Raw genomic sequence first — 17,606 nt, 5'->3', positions numbered from 1 at the left:
TCAGGAGAATCCTACCTCAGCTCAGGCTGAACAGCCGCTCTCCCGACCTTCCCATGAGATCACCTTTTTGCAGTTCATATCAGCATCTCACAGGCTTACTGGCATCATGGATCAGTGGCTCAGACCGCCTCTCTTGCTATCCACACCTGGAGTTAGACTCAGAAGAACAGTCAGTTAATAGTCCCACAAAAATCTTAAAATAGCAAGCTCCAATAATCAGTTTCAAACATGACTAATTTCACATTGGCCAAGGAACATCTTTTGAAGCAAGTCTTAAGTAGCTTACATGCCTTTCTATACATGTTCTAGCTCCTGATTGAATAACAATCATAAGTCATTGCTCTAATAGATTTATATCTGTTTCCCAAACTACTTTATCCCTTTCTAACCCTGCTCAATCTAAAAGAATGAGCTACACATGTGATAAGTTCAAACACTAACTCGAATTTTTATGTTTATGTAATGAATTCAAATCAAAACAATCATTTAACTTTCAATGCCAAATATTACCAGAGGCTACCTACCTCTAAGAAAATTAGACTGAAATTCTTTTTCCCAAACTGAAGATGCCTCTGACTTAGTCTCAGTATTTAATTCAGTCAATTGTTTTAATCCTAATTGCTTTTACATCATTTTGTAACATGTGAAGATCTCATTCCAAGTTGGGACCTTTGTCGATTACCCCAAAAGAGTTTTAGTCCCATTTGTCTAAAGGCCCTGGAAAACCTCACCTTGAAAATTCCTTGGTTTTTTTCCCACATGAACTGACTCTCCTAAGGTCCACTCTATCACTATGCCCAAGTCTATTCTACTTCCCACTCTTAATTCTATCAGTCCAAATCTCCAGTTTACTGGCCACTCCCATCAAGACCATTCCTGGAGCTCCCAGACCACCTGCCCCCCTCCTTTTTTTTGTAAGGGATTCCTTTCCCTGAATCCCCCTGTAAATAAAATACAATTACAATTAACTTTAAATTCCAATTTTGTTCTATGTAACAATGATACAATATCTATTTATTCCCATTAGATTTAGAAAGAATGTTCCCAGGGATTTTATTTACCTCTTAGATCTTAAATTTGCCCTAAAGAGCCAATCACTGAAGATCATTTCTTATACATTTTCAAATTCTCACCAAAGCAAGTTCTATATACAATCTCCTCAGCTGTTGGGGCTGTACTTGTTACTAGCCTGAGGACTGCTTCTTTCCCCCACATATACACACAGTGTACCAGCTTTAGGTTTTAGCATTAGAATTACAAGTGGCAAACATAATTTTCATAAGTGATAACAAATTGTTTTAGCTATGAACCCGAACAATAAATTTCAGATGACATCAGTTGCATTTTCACATCCTATTAGAGAAACTAAATTCTTCCCACTTTTGTAACTTACAAATTGGATAGGTAGGCCTTCCAAAAACCCATACAAAAAATTTTACAAAGTATTTCTTAATACAGCAAATATTTCCTCTCTTACAAACAGTTTGCAATTTATCACAATCCCCTTGAAACTAATTGACAGAAATCACAAGAAAAGACCTAAACCCAAAGCCTTTTCACATTTGCCCATAAATTTTCTTTTACAAACATAGCTTTAGAGTAAATGCTTGATTCATGGCAAAAACAATTTTAGCTAAAATTTCCTTTTCAACAGCAGAAATAAACTTTTAACATAATACATTCTCAGATGGAACAGGCTTGACAATCACACCTATATATAAAATATATATATACATGTACATTTTTAAAGCGTTCTCATTTTCTTAATAAGAATGCTATAAGGAAACTCTTACAAAAAATTCATAACAGCTCTTTTTAACCAATTCATTAATTAGCTTAACAATGCAGTTTCTAATAAAATATTTAGATGAATTACCTAAAAATTTAAACTTATTTAAGTTTACTTAAAACTTAAAATAAGCCATTAACCTATTCAAACTCCTTTTTTTATATAACAAATATAAGTTTCAAATTATTAAATTTCTATCACATCTTTTTAAAACCCCAATCTATATGTAATAAATTACAAAATTTAAAATCATGTAACAGTTACATTAGATTAATGTTGCATCTAACAAATACCTATCCTTTTGTTACTGGATCTAACATTTTTGGCAGAAATGCTACTGGGTGTCTCTGCCCTCCTCTTATTTGTGCCAGGATTCCCAAGGCCACCCCTTTCTGGCCCTCCCACTCTGTAAAGAAAAAGAAAAACCTAAACTTATTTTTTACTTTAAATACATTGTCTGGCATTAAATATATATTGATCTAATTAAACCTAAATTCAAAACTCTCAGCTTTAAGTTGTTTGAGATTTTTTTACTTTCTAATCTTCTGCTTGCTTCCACCAAACTTTAATAAATTCTAACCCATCTTAAACATTAAATTAAGAATGACACATTTCACCTATTCACAATTCCAAATACAACCAGAATGAATTCAATTAACTTTCTGTTATTTCCCATTACACGAAAATTTCTTCTTTTGGGTGAAGCAGAAAATGGTTAAATGGTTGCTAGCGTGCCTCTTAGGTCTGAGGGAAAAAGATAAATTCCCTCCCTCCCTTTTGTACTTCTTTCAAGTCTTCTGATTACACAGTACCCATGCTCCTCTCATCATCTCTACCTGCTTAAATTCTCTTGCCTTTCCCTCAAGCCACTTTGAAACTGCACATACCTTATTTCTTTCTACTCCTAACCTGACACTTCTCCTACATTCTTTTACTTGCTGTTACCAACCATATAAACTGAACAGTAAAATAATATTTTTTTTTTCCTTTCTCTCCCTCCTTGTCCCTCCGCCCCTCTGAAACTAGTCTGGAGGGGTTGAAGAAAGGGAGTAACAGGAATTTCAAGGACAGTTCAGCTCAGCCTTTCTGCTCCTGCTGGCTGGCTAAATTTACAACCTTATCAGATAAAAACAGAGACACACAGACTTTCATTCATGCAGAAATACCAACACAACATATACAGACAAAACATTTAACAGAATAGAATAGTACATATAGGTTTAAATTTTTGGCAAACCCAATCCTCGGAGGAACCATATTTGGGCCAGATTGTGCCTCCTCCTCCGATGTCTTTTCACCCCATATGAAACAACAATACTTAATCATCTTCTTCTACATTCTTTTCTCTATAATTTAGTAATCATGCCAATTTTGTAATCGGTTTCCCAAGGGACTATTTACCGGTATTTCTTCCTGACTCCACTCCAAAGTTCTATTCTTGGACTGCTTTTGCCTCATTTTGGACGAGGGTTGTCACCAACACCTCCGAGTCTAAGACTCAACGAATTATGCTAGCTCCCCTGCTAGCTCTCTTACTGGCTCTCCTGCCAGCTCTCAAGTGGGGGTCGCCCCCCACCAGCAATCACCCAGCAAGCGTTTTTTGGGGGGCCCTTCACCCTGGGGTCCCGCAGTCCACTAATTTGGTTGAGAGTCGTCACCTTCTCCCCAAGTCTAACTAAGACTCAACGAATTGACCCCCAGGTCCCTCCCCTGAACTTTCTGCTGGGTCGTATACTTGTACAAGTTGCCTGACTGCAAACTTCAACACCAACCGGTTGGCATTTTTACAAATTTCGCAGCTTCAGAGTCTTTGGAGTCCTTATCTCTATTCTTTTCTGTCCTCACTGAGTTCCTCTGCTTCAGGTCGTTACCTTGCAGAGAGGGAGGCCCAGCAGCCCTTTTCAAAGACCGAGGGGGGGGGGGAAGCCTCCCCGACGGGTGCGCCTGCTTTTGAACTGAGCTGTCAGCCGTCTCTCAGAAAGGTCACAGATCCCGGACGAGCCCCCAAACTGTGTGGGATGGCTCAGGTCCCTACATAAATCAATTACTCAGAGGCCTCTCAAAATGATGACAGAAAAGTGATTTATTCGATTCTCAAAAAGCGGGGTTAACCTGTAGGAGTAGGAAAGCCAAAGACAAAGAAAAGGCAGTGATTTATATAGACCCCAACACAAGTCCCTCCTCCCCTACTGACCATTATCCTCATTAGCTGAGAATATGATCTTACATTCTAGACACGAAATCTAACCAATCCCTTTTGAAATGAAGGCATCGAGGAATTATGTAAGTTTTATCCAATCATTGAGACCCTAATACACTACACAGTTTTATATCCTTATATGGAACTATTCCATTCTACAAATATTGTAACCTTGAGCCTCTAGGTCTTACCTCATCCCTGGGAGAAGAATTACAATCTGAGAAGTCTTCACTAAACCTATCCCACTCACCTATCTCTCCCCTCCCCCACCTCAAGGCACCATGCATTCTGATTACCCCCTCCCCCAATCTGCCCTCCCTTCTATCACACCACTCCCTTCCCTTACTCTAATTTCCTCTCTTTTCTTGTAGGGCAAGATAGATTTCTATACACCATTACCTATATTTCTTATTTCCCAGTTGCATGCAAAAACAGTTGTCAAAATTCGTTCCTAAAACTTTGAGTTCCAACTTCTCTCCCTTCCTCCCTCCCTACAAATCCCTACTGAGAAGGCAAGCAATTTAATATAGGCTACACATGTGTAGTTATGCAAAAGACTTCCATAACAGTCATGTTGTGAAAGACTAACTATATTTCCCTCCATTCTATCCTGCCCCCTATTTATTCTATTCTCTCTTATGACCCTGTCCCTCCCCAAAAATGTTTACTTCTAATTATTCCCTCCTCCCATTTGCCCTCCCTTCTACCATTCACCCCCACATCCCACTTATCCCCTTCTCCTCTACTTTCCTGTAACATAAGATAGATTTTCATACCAAATTGAGTGTGCATGTTATACCCTCCTAAGCCAAATTTTTCCTCTAACCTCCCCTTTATTCGCTTCCACTGAAAAAGCTTTTTCTTGTCTCTTTCATGAGAGAAAATTTGCCCCATTCCATTTTTCCCTTTTCCTTCCAATATATTCCTCTCACCCCTTAATTTTTTTTAAATATCATCCTTTCCTATTCAACTAACCCTGTGCTGTGTGTGTGTGTGTGTGTGTGTGTGTGTGTGTGTGTGTAATCCCTCTAACTACCCACATACTGAGAAAAATTTCAAGAGTTACAAATTTATCTTTCCATGTAGGAATGTAAACAGTTCAACTTTAGTAAGTCCCTTATGATTTCTCTTTTCTATTTACCTTTTCATGCTTCTCTTGATTCTTGTGTTTGAAAGTAAAATTTTCTATTCAGCTCTGAATTCCATCAAGAATGCTTGAAAGTGCTCTATTTCATAGAATGACCATTTTTTCTCCTGAAGGATTATACTTAGTTTTGCTGAGTAGGTGATTCTTAGTTTTAATCCTAGTTCCTTTGACTTCTGCAATATCATGTTCCAATCCCTTTGATCCCTTAATGTAGAAGCTACTAGACCTTCTGTTATCCTGATTGTATTTCCACAAAACTCAAATTGTTTTTTTCTGGTTGATTCCAATATTTTCTCCTTGACCTGGGAACTCTAGAATTTGGCCACAGTATCCCTAGGAGTTTTTCTTTTCAGATCTCTTTCAGGATCTTTCAATATTTTAGGATTCTTTCAATATTTATTTTGCCCTCCAGTTCTAGAATATCAAGGCAGTTTTCCTTCATAATCTCATGAAAGATGAGGTCTAGGCTCTTTCTTTTGATCATGCCTTTCAAGTAGTCCCATAAATTTTAAATGGTCTCTCCTGGATCTATTTTCCAGGTCAGTTGTTTTTCCAGTGAGATATTTCCCATTGTCTTCTATTTTTTTCATTCTTTTAGTTTTGTTTTGTAATTTCTTGGTTTTTCATAAAGTCATTATCTTCCATCTGCTCCATTCTAATTTTTAAAGAACTGTTTTCTTCAGTGAGCTTTTGAACCTCTTTTTCCATTTGACTAATTCTGCTTTTTAAAGTATTCTTCTCCTCATTGGTTTTTTGGATCTCTTCTGCCATTTGGGTTAGTCTATTTTTAAAGGTGTTATTTTCTTCAGCATTTTTGGGGTCACCTTTAGCAAGCTGTTGACTCATTTTTCATGACTGTCTTACATTACTCTCATTTCTCTTTCCAATTTTTCTTCCACCTCTCTTACTTGATTTTCAAATTTTTTTTTTTGAGCTCTTCCACGGTCTGAGACCATGGCATATTTACTTTGAAGGTTTTAGATGTAAAAGCCTTGACTTCTATGTCTTCCTCTAATGGTATGCCTTGTTCTTCCTCATCTGAAAGGATGGAAGAAAATTCCTGTTGACCAAGAAAGTAACCTTCTATAGTCTTAATTTTTTTCCCCTTTTTGGGGCATTTTCCCAGCCAGTTACTTGACTGTTGAGTCCTTTATCAAATGGAGGAGGATATACCCTAGGGACCTGTAAGTTCTCAGTTCCTCCAAGGTGGCACAATCAAGAGATTGTGCCACCTTGTCCTCTCCTGGCCTGTGCTCTGGTCTGGGAGAAACCACAAGCTTTTTCACCCAGGATCTGTGAGTAGGGCTCCCTCTCAACAACTGCCTCCAGCTCCTCCATGCCAGTGCTCCTCCTCACTCCAGGGCCACCACACAGGGCTGGATGCAGATCACCAGCTTGATTCCCCCAGGGTCTTTAGGCCGAGGGCTCCAAAAGGGGATACCGCTGCAGTGACTTCCACCGCCCTGGGTCTGGGGTTAGGGCTGGACAGTGCTCCCTTCTCACACAGGTGAAAGAGCTTTCTCACTGACTTTGAAGCTGCCTTTAGCATTTGTGGGTTGAGAAATCTGGGAACCACAGCTGCTACCCATAATTCCACACCCTGCAATCTGCTCCAGTGCTTTCTGAGCCATGCCACGTGGCCAAAACTGGGCTGTGTTCTATTCTGATTCTGATGCAACAGACCTTTCCTGTCAACATTCCAGGCTGTCTTGGGCTGGACAAACCACTGTGTTGTTTTGTGGCTTCCACTGCTCTAGAATTTGATTAGAGTCATTTTTCACAGGTATTTTTTGAGCTATGGGGGGAGACATTCTACAGGTCAGTCCTATTCTGCTATCTTGCTTCTACCCCTCCCCCACTCCATTTTTGTACAACTCTGTTAGCAAGGTTTTCCTGTTGTTAAGTCTCAATCTGCCTCCTTGAAACTTGTACACCATGCTCACAATTCTGATCAGTGAGGCCAAACAGAACCAACCAGTCTAATCCTTCTTACATATGACAGACCTTAGGGATGGCTAGGTGGTGCAGTGGATGGAGCACCAGTGCAGGAGTCAGGAGGACCTGAGTTCAAACCTCCTCAGACACTTGACACTCACTAGCTGTGTGACCTTGGGCAATTCACTTAATCCCAGTTGCCTCATCCTGGATCACCTCTAGTCATTCTGATGGAATATCTGGTCACTGGATTCAGATGACTCTGGAGGAGAAAGTGAGGCTGGTGATCTGCACAGCCTTCCCTCACTCAAAACAAAGTCAAGTGCAAGTTACATCATTATTTCTCTGATAGCATAATCTTCTTTGGCAACAAAGGACAAACGAACACACACACACACACACACACACACACACACACTGACAGACCTTAAAAATACTTTGAAGATCACTATCATGTCCCTTTCTTCTTCAGTCTAAAAATGTCCCTATTCCCAAAGGACTCAAGGCAAAATGCCATCTATATCCAGAGAAAGAACTATGGAATCAGAATGCAGAATGAAGAAGACTGTTTTCTTTTGTTTTGGTTTTTCTCATAGTTTCTCCCATTCATTTTAATTCTTCTATGCAACATGAATAATGTGAAAATACATTTAATAAGAATGTATGTGTAGAACCCATATAAGACTGCATGCAGTTTTGGGAAGAGAGGGAGAAGGAAGGGGGAGAAAGTTTAAGACTTACGGAAGTGGCTGTTGAAAGCTGAAAGCAAATAAAATAATTTTAAAACATGGTCAGGTCCTTCAATTTTCACATAACTTGGACTCAGAGTCACTTACATATTAGTTACATTACTATGGTCATTCACCAGCTTATCAATTCCTTCTTAAACTGTGGCATTAAGAACTAAACACAATGAAGCCAAGACAGCTGAGGAAAGCCAGGAAGTTGTGTGAGCTCTCCCCAGTTTCCCTCAGAAACAATGTTAAATCAAGCTTCTAAATGGATTCAGAACCCAGAAAAAGACAGAGTGAAAATAACTTGGTGGGACTTCAGGACGGATTTGTCTCACTTGGGTAGAAAGGGTGCTCAAGCCAATGCAGAAGTGTCCAGGCAAGGCAGTAGGAGTCTCTTATCCATGGCATAAATCACAGCAATTGAGTCCTGAGTACTGAACTCAGCAGGCCAGTGGCACAGAAGTTCAGCTGTGAAGTCTCCAGACCCTGCTGGAGGGCAAACTGCCAGCCCCAGAACAGACAGTACAATAGGCATGTCTAGAGTTGGCCATCCCAGCAGAGTGGGCAAGTCACCAGCATCTGAGGCCGTGGAGCAGAAAGTCAGTAACAAGGACTCTGACCTCCAGCAAAACAAGCTTGGGACAGTGCTCCCTGTGCCCCAGGAGCAGAGATCAACTTTGAAAGTCATGAAATAGGCTAAAAATGAGCAAGAAACAGAAAAGGCCTGACCACAGAAAACTACTATGGTGAAAAGGAAAATCAAAACTCAAACTCAGAAGACAATGTTAAAATGCTTACATGCGAAATGTCAATTGGGAATATGAATTGGCCTCAAGCCCAAAAAGCCTTCTTGGAAGAGTTAAAAAGGGATTTTAAAAATCAGAGAGGAAGAAGAAAAATTGGGAAAAGAAATGGCAGGTATGCAAGATTAAGTCACTGCTTGAAAAGGGGAGGACAAAAACTGACTGAAGAAAACAATTCCTTAAAAAATTACAAATGGCTAAATGGAAGGAAAAATCCACTGAAGAAAACAACTCTTTAAAAAGTAGAATTGATCAAATAAAAAAACTGACTAAAGACAATAATTCCTTAAAAATTAGAATTGAGAAAATGCAAGCTAATAACTCTATCAAGAATCAGTACAACAAAATCAAAAGAACAAAAAAAAAAGCATGAAATATTTCATTGGAAAACAAATGAACAGATAATTTAAGAATTACTAGACTACCCGAAAGTTATGATCAAAAAAAGAGCCTGAGCAGCATATTTCAAGAAATTATCAAGGAAAACTGCAATGATATCCTAAAACCAGAGGGTAAAATAATCACTGAAGGAATCCACTGCTCACCTCTTGGAAGATATCCCAAAATGAAAATTCCAAGGAATATTAGTGGATAGCCAAATTCCAGAGATCCCAGGTCAAGTAAAAAAGACGGCAAGCAACTAGAAAGAAGCAATTCAAATATCAAGGAGGCACAGTCAAGATTATATAAGATTCAGTAATTTCTATGTGAGAAGATCAAGAGGGCCTGGAATATGATATTTCCTAAAGCAAAGGAGCTTAGATTGCAACCAAGCACCAACTACCCAGCAAAATTGAGCAAAATATTTCAGGGGAAAAGATCGAAAGGGGACTTTCAAACTTTCCAGATGAAAAGACCAGAGCTGAATAGAAAATTCAGTCTTCAAATACAAGACTCAAGAGAAGTATAAAAAAGGGAATTGGAAAGAAAAAACAAACATGTTATTCAATAACGTTAAACTGTTTACATCACTATGTGGGAAAATGATACTTGTAACTCTTGAGTACTGTATTTCTATTATGGCAGCTGGAAGGGGTAAACATAGAGGATATCAGTATAAGATGACTTTGATGTGATATAAAAAAATTAAGGGATGAAAAAAGGACTGTACTGGGAGAAGAGAAAACAAGGAGGCAGAACAGGGTAAATCACATCACATGAAGAGGTGCAAAAGACCTATTAGAGTAGAACGAAAGAAGGGTAGGGTAGGCATTGTTTGAATCTTACTCTCATTGGATTTAGCTCAAAGAAGGAATAACGTACACACTCAGCTGGGCACAGAAATTTATCTTACCTTATAGGGGTAAAAAAGGAAAAGAAAAGGAAATGGGGGGTGGATATAAGGAAGGGCAGAAGTAGCAGTGGAAAGGGAAAAGAAAATGTAGGGAGGCTAACACAAGGGACAGCAGATTGAGGGAGATGGCGGTCAGAAACAAAACACTGGTGAGGACAGACAGGATGAAAGGAGAAAAGTACAAGCAGAAGAAAAATTAGGATGGAGGGAAATACACAGTAATCATAATTATGAATGTGAATGGGATAAGATCCCCTATAAAACATAAGTGGATAGAGTGATTAAAAACCAGAATCCTACACTATGTTATTTACAAGAAACATATCTGAATCAGAAAGATACACACAGAGTAAAGGTAAAAGGCTGGAGCAGAATATGTTATGCTTCAACTAAAGTAAAAAAACAAAACAAAACAGGGGTAGCAATCTTAATCTCAGACAAAGCAAAAGCAAAAATAGGTTTACTTAAAAGAGGTAAGGAAGGAAACTATATCTTGCTAAAAGATACCACAGACAATGAAGTAATATCAATACAAAACATATATGCCCCAAGTGTTATACCATCCAGATTCTTAGAGAAGTTAAATGAGTTATGGGAAGAAACGGAGAGCAAAATTCTACTAGTGAGAGACCTCAACCTCCCCCTGTCAGAACTAGATAAATCTAACCACAAAATAAACAGAAAGTTAGTGAACAGAATTTTATAAAAGTTAGGTATGACAGACCTAAGGAGAAAACTATGGGATAAAAAGGAATATACCTTTTTTTTTCGGCAGTACATGGCACTTAAATAAAAATTGACCAGGTATTAGGGTATAAAAGCCTCAAAATAAATGCAGAAAGGTGGGTATATTAAATTCACTTGTGGAGAAACAGGAGATTCTCCCCAGTCCCTTACATGATGGGGGAAACTGAGGAGATCCTCCCCAGCCCCTTGCATAGCCACAACATGACCTGCGATAGGGAATGTAACTTAAAGTTGATATGCATAACCGGGAGTACAATAGAAAGCAGCACATAAATATTGGAAGAACTAATGAACCATATAGCCGGGGCGAAAAGACCCTTATCTCTTCAAAGTCATAAAACTCCTTACTGGAGGTGTCTATGTTCAAGGACCTGGCCAGTCCATGGGCACATTCACCAAAGCAGAGAACTGGAATTTTGGCCAAAGTTCTTTCTTTGATCTCTCTGCTCTCTGTTCATTTTTTCTCAGAAGCTACATGTATAAAGGGACTGAGTGGGAAAAGGATCTTTGGAAGTCTCTGCTTCAGAAATGGGGACACCTGCTTCTGTCGATTCTCCCAGTCAGAACCTTTCCCAACTACTTCCCGCCTTTCAGTCTCCAGAGTCACCAAAGTGATAAAGCTCAGTATTTCTTCTCTTTTTCTATTCTGTCTTAACTATTATTTATTAGATTATATGTATGCACTTGCTAACTTTCACTGTTCGTAGTAGTATTGAATAAACTCAGTTGACTATTAAGCTTGTTTGAATGCGTGCCATTGTATCTTAAGATCCGAACCTAAAGTGAAAGTATTGCACAGTCTATCATCCCTTTCCATTACACCATTTCAGATGCATCCATTTCAGAGCAAGATGCAATAAAAACTACATGTAATAAGATGATATGGAAAGATAAATTAAAAAATAATTGGAAACTAAATAATCTAATCATACAGAATGAGTCAAAACAAATCATAGAAACAATCAATAATTTCATGAAAGAGAATGACAATAATGAGACAACATACCAAAATTTATGGGATACAGACAAAGTTGTACTTATGGGAAATTTTATACCTCTAAATGCTTTCCTGAATAAAATGAAGAAAGAGGAGTTCAATGAATTGAGCATGCAACTAGAAAAGCCAGTAAAAGAACAAACTAAAACTCCCCAGTTAAATACCAGATTAGAAATTCTGAAAAGGAAAGGAGAGATTATTAAAATGGAAAGTAAGAAAACTATTGAACTAATAAATAAAACTAAGAGCCTATTTTATGAAGAATCCAGTAAAATAAACCTTTGGTTAATTTGGTTAGAAAAAGAAAACCAAATTACTAGTATCAAAAATGAAAAGGGTGAATTCATCACCAATGACAAGGAAATTAAAGCAATAATTAAGGAGCTACTGTGCCCACTTGTATGCTAAAAAATCTGAGAATCTAAGTGAAATTGATAAATATTTACAAAAATATAAATTGCCCAGATTAAAAGAGGAAAAAATATTTAACTCCATTTTAGAAAAAAGAAATTGAACAAACCATCAATGAACTCCCTAAGAAAAAATATCTCTAGGGCCAGATGGATTTACAAGTGAATTCTAAACATTTATAGAACAATTCATTCCAATGCTATATAAACTATTTGGAAAAATTGCTGAAGACATACAACCAAATTCTTTTTATGACACAAATATGGTGCTGATACCTAAACCAGGAAGAGCAAAAACAGAGAAAGAAATTTAGAGACCAATTTCCCTAATGAATATTGATGTAAATTTTTTAAATAAAATATTAACAAAGAAATTACAGCAATTTATCACCAGGATGATACACTATGACCAAGTGGGATTTATACCAGGAATGTAGGGCTGGTTCAATATTGTGAAAAACTAACCATATCAATAACAAAACTAACAGAACTCATATGATTATCTCAATAGATGAAGAAAAAGTTTTTGACAAAATACAGCAAAATACAGTTAATTCCTATTAACACTGAAAAGCATAGGAATAAACGCACTTTTCCTTAAAATAATAAGCAATATCTATCTAAAACCATAAACAAGCATTGTCCGTAATGGGGATAAGCCAGAATTCTTCTCAACAAGATGAGGGATTAAACAAGGATGCCCATTATCCCCACTGTTATTCACATTTATATTCATAGTTAGCTATTTAGTTAAATACTCACATTCATCAAAAGCGCTACTGCCAAGACAAAATGACTACCACAAGAATTAATGTCAACAAATTAGAGGTCTGCTCTGAGCATGAACAGTTCGTTGCTAACTTGGAGGGAATGTTGAGCCAATACACAGTTGGCAACAGTGGAGCAGAAAAGGAGTAGACAGCTTTTAGAGATTTGGTGTACAGCACTGCATCTGCTCATCTGGATAAGAACACTTGCAAACACCAAGCCTGGTTTGAGGAAATGATGGGGAAATTCAGAAACTGCTAAACAAAAAATGAGAACTGCACAGGATTTACCAGCAGGATAGTTCATCCACCTCTAAGAAGACAGCATTTAATTCCATCAAAAGTAAAGTACAAACAAAGCTTAGAGAGATGCAGGATTCCTCGTTCAGTAAGAAGGCAGATGAAATTCCCCTTTATGGTGATAGTAACAATCCAAAGTGCTTTTATGATTCCCTGAAAGCTATTTATGGACCAAAAACTTATGGTGCATCACAACTACTCAGTGCTGATGGAGTCACATTGATTACTGATAAGGACATGATCCTAGAGAGATGGGCTGAACACTTCCATAGTGTTCTCAACAGACCATCATCAATCAATGCTGTGAGACCATTTACCTCAGGTTCAAGTCAATCCCTCCCTAGATAAACTTCCAACTGAAGAAGAGGTTTTGAGGGCAATTAGGCTTCTTTCATGTGGCAAAGCACCTGGTGCTTTCCAGCTGAGATTTACAAGATAGGGGGACCATTACTTATACAAAAGCTGACTGAAATTTTCTAGGTTTTATGGCAAGAGGAGATTATCCCCCAGGAGTTCAAGGATGCCTCTATTGTCCATCTCTATAAAGGTAAAGGGAATAGATTGTCCTACAACAATCATGGGGGGTGGGCGGGTCTCTCTCTTAGTCACTGCTGGCAAAGTTCTTGCTAGAGTCCTCCTTAATAGGTTGATCCTTCACCTGGAAGATGGTCACATACCTGAGAGCCAGTATGGCTTCAGAAAAGGTCAAGGAACAGTCAGTATGGAGTATGCTGCCCAACAACACCAGGAGAATTGCCAGGAGCAGAACAGAACAACATCTGTAGATCTGACCAAGGCTTATGACACTGTTAGTCATGAGGGCTTAAGGAAAATTATGTCAAAATTTTGTTACCCAGAGAAGTTCATCAGTATTGTACATCAATTTCATGACGGCATTTTTGCCTGGGTTCTGGATATTGGCCAATGCTTTTGTGCCTTCCCAGTCACCAATAGAGTGAAACAGGGCAGTGTGCTTGCTGCCATGCTTTTTATTTAACATGATGTTTTCAGTCACGTTGTCAAATGCTTTCAATGAGGATGAACATGGCATCAAGGTCAACTACCATAATGATGGTAAGTTCTTCAATTTGAAAAGGCTATAAGCCAAGACCAAAGTGGAGGGAGTGATGGTGCATGATTTTCTGCTTGCAGATGACTGTGCATTCAATGCAGCCTCTGAAGGTGAGATTCAAAAAAGTATGGATCAATTCTGTTACCTGTGCCAATTTTGGCCTAATAATTAACACCAAGAAAACACAGGTGCTCCATCAGCCACCACCACACCATCCATATGTGGAACCATCAGTTACAACAAATGGAGAAGTTTTGAATGCTGTGGACAAGTTCACTTACTTTGGTAGTGTACTTTCCAAAGATGTACACATTGACAATGAAGTTGACACACACATTGCCAGAGCTGGGTCAGTGTTTGAGAGGCATCAAAGAAAAGTTTGGGAGAGAACAGGTATTAGACTCACTACCAAACTGAAAATCTACAGAGCCCTTGCTCTGACCTCATTGTTGTATGCCTGTGAAACATGGACAGTCTACCAGCACCATGCCAGGAAACTGAATCACTTCCATTTGAACCATATTAGGAAGATTCTGAAGATCCCCTGGAAGGATAAGGTACCAAACAATGAAGTCTTTGCTCAAGCTGAACTGCCAAGCATTCAAACTATGCTTTGGAGAGCACAACTCCAATGGGCTAGCCATGTTGTTCAAATGTAAAATGTACACTTGCCAAAAAGACTATTTTATAGAAAATTCGCATGGGGCAGGCAATCACATGGTGGTCAGAAGAAGCAATACAAGGACCCACTCTCAAGGTCCCTCTCAAGAACTTTGGATCTGACTGTGCAACATGGGAGACAGTGGCTTTGGACTGCTCAGCAAGGCGTGCCCACATCAGAAAAGGCGCTGTACTCTATGAGCAAAGCAGAATTGAGACAGCAAAAAGGAAATGTAGGATGCGCAGATTTGGAATAATCACCCCAAATATTCACACAGACTATCTGAGTCCAATTTGTGTAAGAGCATTCTGAGCTCATATTAGTCTGATCAGCCACAGTCAGATACACTGAAACTTCATTTTATCATGGTGATGTCATTTTGGTCCTCTTCAAGAATGAAGGACAACAACCAAACAAGAAATGTTAGCTTGAGCAAAAAGAGAAGAAAAAGAAATTGAAGGAATTAAACTAGGCAGTGAGGAAAGAAAATTGTCACTCTTTGCAGATATGATGGTACACTTAGAGAACCCTAGAGAATCAACTAAAAAACTACTTGAAATAATTAAAGGCTTTAGCAAAGTTGCAGGATATAAAATAAATAAATCATCAGCATTTTTATACACTATCAGCAAACCCAAGCATCAAGAGAGAGAAGAAAAAACTTCATTTAAAGTAACTATAGAAAATACAAAATATTTGGGAGTTTACTTGCCAAGACAAACTAAAAAACTCCATGAACACAATTACAAAATACTTTTCACACAAATAAAATCAGATCTAAACAACTGGAAAAGTATTAACTGCTCAGGGGAAGGCTAAGCTAATATAATAAAAATACAATTCTACCCAAATTAATTTGCTTATTATTAATTTACTTAATTTATACCAAACTACCAAAAAGTATTTTATAGAGCTAGAAAAAAATAACCAAAAATTCATCTGGAAGAACGGAAGTCCTGAATATCAAGGGAATTAATGAAAAGGAATGCAAAGGAAAGTGGCCTAGCAATACAAGACCTAAAATTATATTATAAAGTGGCAATCATGAAAACTATTTGGTACTAGCTAAGAAATAGAGTGGTGGATCAAGGGAATAGACTAGGTACACAAGACACAGTAAATAATGACTATAATAATCTATTATGTGATAAATCCAGACTCCAGACTTCTAGAATAAAAACTCACTGTGTGAGGAAAAAATGTTGGGAAAATTGGAAAATACTATGGCAGAAACCTATAGGCACAGACCAACATTTCACAGCATATACCAAGACAATGTCAAAATGGGTACATATGATTTAAACTTAAATCATGATGCCATAAGCATAATGTAAGAGCAAGGAATAATTTACCTGTCAGATCAATGGAAAAGGGAAGAATCTATGACTAAACAAGAGATAGCAAACATTATTAAACACAAAATGGGTAATTTGGATTACGTTAAAAAGTTTTTGTACAAAGTCAACGCAACCAAGATGAAAAGGAAAGCAGAAAGCTGGGAAACAATTTTTACAGTCAGTGCTTCTGATAAAGGTCTCATTTCTAAAATATATAGAGAACTGAATCAAATTTATAAGAATAAATTTATAAGAATATTAGTCATTCCCCAGTTGATAAATGGTCAAAAGATACGAACGGGCAGTTTTCAGATGAAGAAATTAAAGCTATGATCATGTGATAAAATGCTCAGTCACTATGAATTAGAGAAATGCTAATTAAAAGAACTCTGAGGTAGCACATCACACCTATCAGACTGGCTAATATGACAGAAATGACAAATGTTGGAGTAGATGTGGGAAAATTGGAACACTAATGTATTGCTGGTGGAGTTGTGAAAAGATCCAACCATTCTAGAGAGCAAATTTGAACTAGGCCCAAAGGGAAACCAAACTATGTATTCCTTTTGATTCAGCAATACCACTACTAGGTTTGTATCCCAAAGAGGGATAAGGGAAAAAGGAAAAGGATCACATATACAAAAATATTTATAGTGGCTCTTTTTGTGGTGGAAAAGAATAGGAAATTAAGGTAATGTAATCAACTGAGGAATAGCTGAATAAGTTGTGGTATATGAATGTAATGGAATACTGTTGTGCAATATTATACAATAAAGAAATGATAAGGGGGGGGGCAGAGCCAAGATGGCAGAGTAGAAGAACTACTGCTGTAGCCCTCCTCCCATAGCCCATAAAATACCTGTAAAAAAATGACTCTAAACAAATTCTAGAGCAACAGAAGCCACAAAACGACAGAGTGAAACAGATTTCTAGCCCAAGGCAGCCTGGAAGGCCAACAGGAAAGGTCGATCGCACCATGCTAGGAGCGGAGTGCGGTCCAGTCTTGGCCATGCGGAGAGGAATGGAAAGGACTGGAGCAAGCTTCAGGGAACAGAATCATGGGCAGGAGCCGTGGTTCCCAGATTTCTTAACCCACAAATGCCAAAGACAACTTCAAAGGTCAGTGAGAAAACTCTTTCACCTGGGTGAGAAAGGAGCATGGTCCTGCCCTAGCCTTGGCCCCAGGTGGTGGCAGCATCCATTTTTGGAGCCCTGAGCCTTAAGACCCTGGGGGAATTGAGCCACTGATCTGGGTCTCAGCCCTGAGTGCCAGCCCTGGGGTGAGGAGGAGCACTGGCTGGTGGAGCTGGTGGAGGTTTTGGACAGGGAATACTACTTGCAGACCCTGGGCAGAAGAGCTAGAGCTCAGGCCAGGAGAGGAGTAAACTCCTCTCCCTTGATTATGCCACCTTG

General features: G+C 38.4%; 1 protein-coding gene across 17 annotated transcripts in view; it reads right to left on the bottom strand.

Annotated features, from left to right (window-relative positions):
* The window catches only part of RNF180 (ring finger protein 180), a 285,964-nt gene that overhangs the window by 229,773 nt on the left and 38,585 nt on the right, over positions 1 to 17,606 (bottom strand). Inside the window, exon 2 of one of the 17 annotated variants that reach the window (XM_072605043.1) lies at positions 5,131 to 6,174. The exons of 14 other annotated variants lie outside the window; for them this stretch is intronic. The gene's annotated coding sequence lies outside the window, so the exon portion shown is untranslated. Of the gene's footprint in view, positions 1 to 15; positions 1,808 to 5,130; positions 6,175 to 17,606 lie in introns of those variants that run through there. 2 more of the 17 variants (XM_072605044.1, XM_072605048.1) reach the window with 2 other exon arrangements.

This window comes from Notamacropus eugenii, chromosome 4 (assembly GCF_028372415.1).
Source record: "Notamacropus eugenii isolate mMacEug1 chromosome 4, mMacEug1.pri_v2, whole genome shotgun sequence".
NCBI lineage: Eukaryota > Metazoa > Chordata > Mammalia > Diprotodontia > Macropodidae > Notamacropus > Notamacropus eugenii.
Note: the sequence above shows the minus strand (reverse complement) of the source record. Positions and strands in the feature narration are given on the sequence as shown.